The sequence below is a fragment of the Rattus norvegicus genome, chromosome 6 (assembly GCF_036323735.1).
Source record: "Rattus norvegicus strain BN/NHsdMcwi chromosome 6, GRCr8, whole genome shotgun sequence".
Taxonomy (NCBI): Eukaryota; Metazoa; Chordata; class Mammalia; order Rodentia; family Muridae; genus Rattus; species Rattus norvegicus.
In genome coordinates this window covers 13,098,334-13,105,635 of record NC_086024.1, presented here as the reverse complement: position 1 = coordinate 13,105,635, position 7,302 = coordinate 13,098,334, and the positions used below count along the sequence as shown (strand labels likewise).

At 53.0% G+C, this 7,302-nt stretch overlaps 1 long non-coding RNA gene across 1 annotated transcript; it reads left to right on the top strand.

Moving 5' to 3' along the window:
- Nucleotides 1-448: 448 nt before the first annotated feature.
- On the top strand, nucleotides 449-6,633 carry LOC134479307 (uncharacterized). Its single transcript, XR_010052451.1, has 2 exons — nucleotides 449-5,220; nucleotides 5,566-6,633. It is a non-coding gene; the product is annotated as an uncharacterized LOC134479307 (long non-coding RNA).
- The last annotated feature ends 669 nt before the right edge of the window (nucleotides 6,634-7,302 follow it).

Here is a 7,302-nt window from a genome sequence, read left to right as displayed (position 1 = left end):
GGTGTTTCGAGAGGCCTAGGTATGCCGTAAGGCCTAGGTGTGCCGTGAGGCCAGGGTGTTCCGAGAGGCCTAGGTGTGCCGTGGGCCCCAGGTGTGCCGTGGGGCCTAGGTGTGCCGTGGGGCCTACATGTGCCGTGAGGCCTAGTTGTGCCGAGGGGCCTAGGTGTGCCGAGGGGCCTAGGTGTTCCGAGGGGCCTAGTGTGCCGAGAGGCCTAGGTGTGTTGAGGGCCTAGTGTGCCGAAGGGCTTAGGTGTGCCGTGAGGCCTAGGTGTGCCGTGAGGCCTAGGTGTCCCGAGAGGCCTAGGTGTGTCGTGAGGCATAGGTGTGCTGAGGGCCTAGTGTGCTGAGGGGCCTAGTTGTGCCGTGGGGCCTAGGTTTGCCGAGAGGCCTAGGTGTGCCGTGAAGCCTAGGTGTTCCGTCAGGCCTAGTTGTGCTGAGGGCCTAGTGTCCCGAGGGGCTTAGGTGTGCCCTGTGGCCTAGGTGTGCCGTGGGGCCTACATGTGCCGTGAGGCCTAGTTGTGCCGAGGGTCCTAGTGAAAGACCCCAGCTTAGCAGCAGCAACGCCATTTTGCAAGGCTATATTTAAGATGACTGGTTCAGAGAAAGGTTAGAACACTGAGTACACAGCGGCTGCCAAACAAGATGTGTTTGGTTGAAGGCCTGGCAACAGGAGGACTGCCGTTGAGCACCTGACAATGAGAAAAGCCCCGGGAGAGGTCCCACACCCTGGTGGGGGGCCGAGTCAGCCGTTATGTTCCAAGAAGGTAGCTAAGAAACTTGCCCCCGGGCTAAACTCTTGGGGGGCCGAGTCAGCCGTTATGTTTCAGGAAGGTAGCTAAGAAACTTGCCCCCGGGCTGAACCCTTGGGGGGCCGAGTCAGCCGTTATGTTTCTGGAAGGTAGCTAGGAAACTTGCCCCCGGGCTAAACCCTTGCCATATTAGAATCCACAAATTATATCCCTGTAACCATGCATCTGCTTCTGTATGCTTGCTTCTGCTCCCCAAAATCCTATAAAAGCCCATCCTTGGTTCCGTGGGGCGCGCCAGTCCCCCGAGTGACTGAAGCGCCCGCAGGTGCCTGTGCCTGTGTATCCCGACAATAAACCAAATCCTCTTGCTGATTGCATCCTGTGGTGTCTCGGTCTGGTCTTTGGAGTTAGAAGATCTCCATCCCAAGGGAAAGTTCTCCCTGAGAGCTTTTCATTTGGTGCATTGGCCGGGAAAGGAGATCCTCCACCCAGGGACCACCGACCACCCACTGGGAGGTAAGCCGGCCGGCGTCTGTCTGATTCTGTCTCGTTCTGCCTTATTCTGTCTGTTCTGTGAGCGCTCAGCCAGGTCTGTTCTGTGAGCGCTCAGCCAGGTTGTTTGGAATTTGGGCGGGACGAAGAAGGAGCTGACGAGCTCGGACTTCTCGCCCCGCAGCCCTGGAAGACGTTCCAAGGGTGTTAGGGGCCTGACTTTTCGGGGCCCAATCTGGGAGGAGAAAGATCCGGACTAACGGCATCTCTGTCTGTATTTTTGGCTTTCAGAGGGCCCCGGACCTTTGCCACCTCCATCTGACTTTTTGCTTTCAGTTTGGTACCAAAGCCGTGCAACACGCCTGTCTGTTGTTTGTTTGACTGTTGGTGTTGTTTGTTTTCTCTGTGTTCTAATCTTCCTTAGAACTAACATGGGACAGTCCCTAACAACGCCCCTAAGTCTCACTCTTGATCATTAGAAAGACGTCCACGACCGGGTACACAACCAGTCCATCGAGGTTAAAAAAGGAAAATGACAGACTCTCTACACATCCGAGTGGCCCACTTTCGGAGCGGGATGGCCAGTGAATGGCACATTTAATAAGATCATTATTTTACAGGTTAAAGATCGGGTCGTCCACGGACATCCTGACCAGGTTTCTTATATTATCACTTGAGAGAGTCTCGCCTTAACCCCCCCCCCCGGGCGGAACCCTTCGTGGACCCGAATTGGCCTCCCCTCAACCCCCAGCCTGTCCCCTTGGCCCCGCCCGGTCCGCCGGCCACGTCTTCCTCTCTCTACCTTTGTGAAATCAGAGCCTTCTAAGAAACCTGTCCTCCCGGCAGACCCAAACTCCCCTCTCATAGATCTTCTCTCTGACAGGCCCGGCTGAAACGGAGGAGGCAGAGCCGCCGGCCAGATCAGTTGCCGGGCCACAGTCTGATAAGGGTTTCTCCCCTGTCGCAGGGAGATTGCGCAATAAGCTCGAGGTGATGCCAGATTCAACCTCCCAGGCTTTCCCACTTAGACAGGGAACCGGTGGCCAGACCCAATACTGGCCGTTTTCAACAGCTGACATTTACAATTGGAAACAACACAACCCTTCTTTCTCCAAAGATCCGGTGGCACTCACTGACCTAATAGAATCTGTTTTACTTACCCACCAGCCTACTTGGGATGACTGCCAACAGCTCTTACAGGCCCTCTTAACCTCAAGAAAAAAAAAAAAAAAACAAAGAGTGTTCCTAGAGGCCAAAAAACATGTTCTGGGAGATGATGGGCGTCCCACCCAGCTGCCTGAGGACCAAACTGGGATTTTAATACAGCTGAAGGTAAGGGACACCTACGCCTTTATCGCCAGTTGCTTCTAGCGGGTCTCCGAGGGGCTATACGACGCCCTACTAATTTGGCTCAGGTAAAACAGGTATTACAGGAAGCAGGGGAAACTCCCTCCACCTTTCTAGAGAGACTTAAGGAGGCCTACCGTATGTACACTCCCTATGACCCAGATGACCCAGGACAAATGACGAGTGTCTCTATGTCCTTCATCTGGCAGGCTGCTCCAGATATCAGGACTAAGTTACAGAGGTTAGAAAATTTGCAGGGCTATACATTACAGGATTTACTTAAAGAAGCTGAAAAGATTTTTAATAAGAGAGAGATAAAAAAAAAAACAAACAAACAATTGAGTCAAATCTTGGCCACCGTAGTACAGGGCCAAGAAAGGAAGGGAGATAGGGGGGAGCTCGAAAGGGGCTGAAGCTGGATAAAGATCAATGTGCCTATTACAAAGAGAAAGGGCACTGGGACAGAGAGTGCCCCAAGAAGCCTGGCGGACCCCGAAAGCCTCGACCACGAACCTCCCTCTTGGCTCTAGATAAAGATTAGGGAGGTCAGGGCCAGGAGCCCCCCCCTGAGCCCAGGGTAACGCTTAAAGTTGGGGGGCAGCCGGTTACTTTCCTGGTAGACACAGGAGCCCAGCATTCAGTCCTCACCCAAGCTTCAGGACAACTCAGCGACCGGACGGCCTGGGTACAAACAGCTACTGGTGAGAAACAATACCGATGGACTACGGACCGCCGGGTTCAGCTGGCTACCGGTAAGGTGACCCATTCCTTCTTACATGTTCCGGACTGCCTGTACCCTCTGCTGGGCCGTGACCTGCTCACCAAACTAAAAGCACAAATTCATTTTGAGGAAAGAGGGGCCCGAATAACTGGCCCCCACGGAACTCCCCTTCAAGTTCTATGAATATAGACTATATGAACTGGGACAGGACAAGCCACAATCCCTAGAAATAGACACTTGGGTCACGAATTTTCCACTGGCTTGGGCAGAGACTGGTGAGTTGGGGTTGGCGCTCCAACAGCCCCCCTTAATTATACAGTTAAAGGCCACTACAACTCCAGTCTCCATAAAACAATACCCCCTGTCACATGAAGCTTATCAAGGTATAAGGCCTCACATTACGAGGCTTCTAGATCAAGGCATCCTAATCCCCTGCCGGTCGCCTTAGAATACGCCTCTTCTGCCTGTTAAGAAACCCGGCACTGGAGATTATAGGCCAGTACAAGACTTGAGAGAGGTCAACAAGAGGATAAAAGATATTCATCCGACTGTTCCAAACCCTTACAATTTGCTCAGTAACTGTTCATCGATGAGAAACAGGGGTATGCTAAAGGGGTCCTAACACAAAGGTTGGGACCCTGGAAACGCCCTGTGGCCTACCTGTCTAAGAAATTGGACCCTGTGGCCTCCGGCTGGCCACCGTGCCTAAAGATGGTGGCTGCTATTGCTGTCCTGATCAAGGATGCTGAAAAATTGACTTTGGGACAGCCACTCACCATCCTAGCACCCCACACAGTGGAGGCCTTGGTAAAGCAGCCCCCAGACCGCTGGCTCTCTAATTCTCGTACCAAGCCTTGTTAACTGGATGCAGAACGGGTTCAGTTTGGGCCCGTAGTCGCCCTCAATCCTGCCACCTTGCTTCCTCTACCAGAGGAGGCAGAACAACATGACTGCCTACAAATCCTCGCAGAAGTACCACACATGGTACACGGATGACAACAGCTTCTTGGCAGAGGGAGAGCGAAAGGCTGGAGCTGCGGTCACTACAGAAGACAAAGTGATTTGGGCGAAAGCCCTGCCTGCTGGTACCTCCGCACAACGGGCTGAACTCATCGCCTTGGCTCAGGCGCTCAAGATGACAAAAGGTAAGAGGCTAAATATATATATATACAGACAGCCGTTATGCCTTTGCCACGGCACACATCCACGGGGAGATCTACTGGAGGCGGGGGCTGCTCACATCTGAGGGTAAAGATATGGCTAAAATTCTGGCCCTCTTAGAAGCCCTATTCTTGCCCAAAAGACTGAGTATTATACATTGTCCAGGACACCAAAAAGGGCACAACCCAGAGGCACGAAGAAACCAGCTGGCCGATGCCACGGCTCGAGAAGCGGCCATGAGCAAACAAATCTTGCCCTTAAATAGCCCAGACCAACCCACGCCCCCACCAGTGGGACAAACCAGTTGGGTTTATGCCCATGAGGACATAGAGCTCCTAAAAAAATGGGGGCCATCTACCACCCTCAACTAAAACAGTGGGTCTACAAAGGACTTTTGAATTGATCTCCTTTTTACATAAAAAGATAAAAACCTTACTAGATCGAGAAGAGATAAATCTGTGTTTTTTTTTTAAATTGGGACAAAGCGATACAAAAGGTGACTAAAAGTTACAAAGCGTGCGCTCAGGTTAACCCGGAAAGGACCATGATTGGACAAGGAGTTCGTCCTAGGGGACACCGTCCCGACATCCATTGGGAAATTGATTTTACTGAAATTAAACCAGGTATATATAGATACAAGTATCTCCTAGTGTTTATAGACACCTTCTCAGGATGGGTCAAAGCCTTCCCCACGAAGCACGAGACTACAAAAATGGTCACCAAGAAGCTCCTCGAGGAAATCTTTCCCAGGTATGACATGCCTCAAGCGTTGAGGTCGGACAACGGGCCCGCTTTCGTCTCCCAAGTAAGTCAGTTAGTGGCCAAATTGCTGGGGATTGATTAAAAATTACATTGTGCCTATAGACCCCAGAGTTCAGGTCAGATAGAACACATAAATAGAACAATTAAGGAGACTTTATCCAAACTTACGCTTACAACTGGCTCAAAGGATTGGGTGGCCCTCCTTCCCCTAGTTCTATATCGGGCCCGGAATACCCCGGGCCCCCATGGTCTAACTCCTTTTGAAATAATGTATGGAACACCACCCCCATTTGTCCATTTCTTTGATTCAAACATTGCTGATTTTGCTGACAGCCCTTCTCTGAGGGCCCATTTACAGGCCCTACAGATTGTACAGAGAGACGTCTGGAGACCTTTGGCCGCTGCTTACCAGGACAAGCTTGAACATCCGGTGGTGCCACACCCGTTCCAGATTAGAGACACCGTGTGGGTGCACAGACACCAGACCAAAAATCTTGAGCCACGGTGAAAAAGACCCTACACCGTCCTCCTGACTACCCCGACCGCCCTAAAGATAGACGGAGTCTCGGCTTAGATCCACGCACCACACGTCAAGGCAGTCCGGTCTGAGGAATTGACTAATCACAACACTACACCCCAGACATGGAGAGTTCAGCGCACTCCAAACCCCTTAAAGTTAAAACTCCTACGTGGCTCCTCCTAGCCCTTTTGTGGCCTAGAGTCAGTGGGGAAATAAGCCCCCACCAGACAGAAATTTCTTGACCAAGTCGAGTGAAAGATTTCACTCAAAGTTAACAAAAAAAAAATGGGGGAATGAAAGACCCCAGCTTAGCAGCAGTAACGCCATTTTGCAAGGCTATATTTAAGATGACTGGTTCAGAGAAAGGTTAGAACACTGAGTACACAGCGGCTGCCAAACAAGATGTGTTTGGTTGAAGGCCTGGCAACAGGAGGACTGCCGTTGAGCACCTGACAATGAGAAAAGCCCCGGGAGAGGTCCCACACCCTGGTGGGGGGCCGAGTCAGCCGTTATGTTCCAAGAAGGTAGCTAAGAAACTTGCCCCCGGGCTAAACTCTTGGGGGGCCGAGTCAGCCGTTATGTTTCAGGAAGGTAGCTAAGAAACTTGCCCCCGGGCTGAACCCTTGGGGGGCCGAGTCAGCCGTTATGTTTCTGGAAGGTAGCTAGGAAACTTGCCCCCGGGCTAAACCCTTGCCATATTAGAATCCACCAATTATATCCCTGTAACCATGCATCTGCTTCTGTATGCTTGCTTCTGCTCCCCAAAATCCTATAAAAGCCCATCCTTGGTTCCGTGGGGCGCGCCAGTCCCCCGAGTGACTGAAGCGCCCGCAGGTGCCTGTGCCTGTGTATCCCGACAATAAACCAAATCCTCTTGCTGATTGCATCCTGTGGTGTCTCGGTCTGGTCTTTGGAGTTAGAGGGTCTCCAACCCGAGGGAAAGTTCTCCCTGAGAGCTTTTCACTAGGTGTGCCGAGGGCCCTAGGTGTGCCGACGGGCCGAGGTGTGCCGTGAGGCCTAGGTGTTCCGAGGGGCCTAGTGTGCCGAGAGGCCTAGGTGTGTTGAGGGCCTAGTGTGCCTGAAGGGCTTAGGTGTGCCGTGAGGCCTAGGTGTGCCGTGAGGCCTAGGGTGCCGTGAGGCCTAGGTGTCCCGAGAGGCCTAGGTGTGTCGTGAGGCATAGGTTTGCTGAGGGCCTAGTGTGCTGAGGGGCCTAGTTGTGCCGTGGGGCCTAGGTGTGCCGAGAGGCCTAGGTGTGCCGTGAAGCCTAGGTGTTCTGTCAGGCCTAGTTGTGCTGAGGGCCTAGTGTCCCGAGGGGCTTAGGTGTGCCCTGTGGCCTAGGTGTGCCGTGAGGCCAGGGTGTGCCGAGAAGCCTAGGTGTGCCGTGGGGCCTAGGTGTGCCGTGAGGCCTAGGTGTGCTGAGGGCCTAGTGTGCCGTGGGGCCTAGGTGTGCCGTGAGGCCTAGGTGTGCCGTGAGGCCTAGGTGTGCCGACGGGCTATTGTGCTGAGGGGCCTAGGTGTGCTGTGGGCCCTGGTGTTTCGAGAGGCCTAGG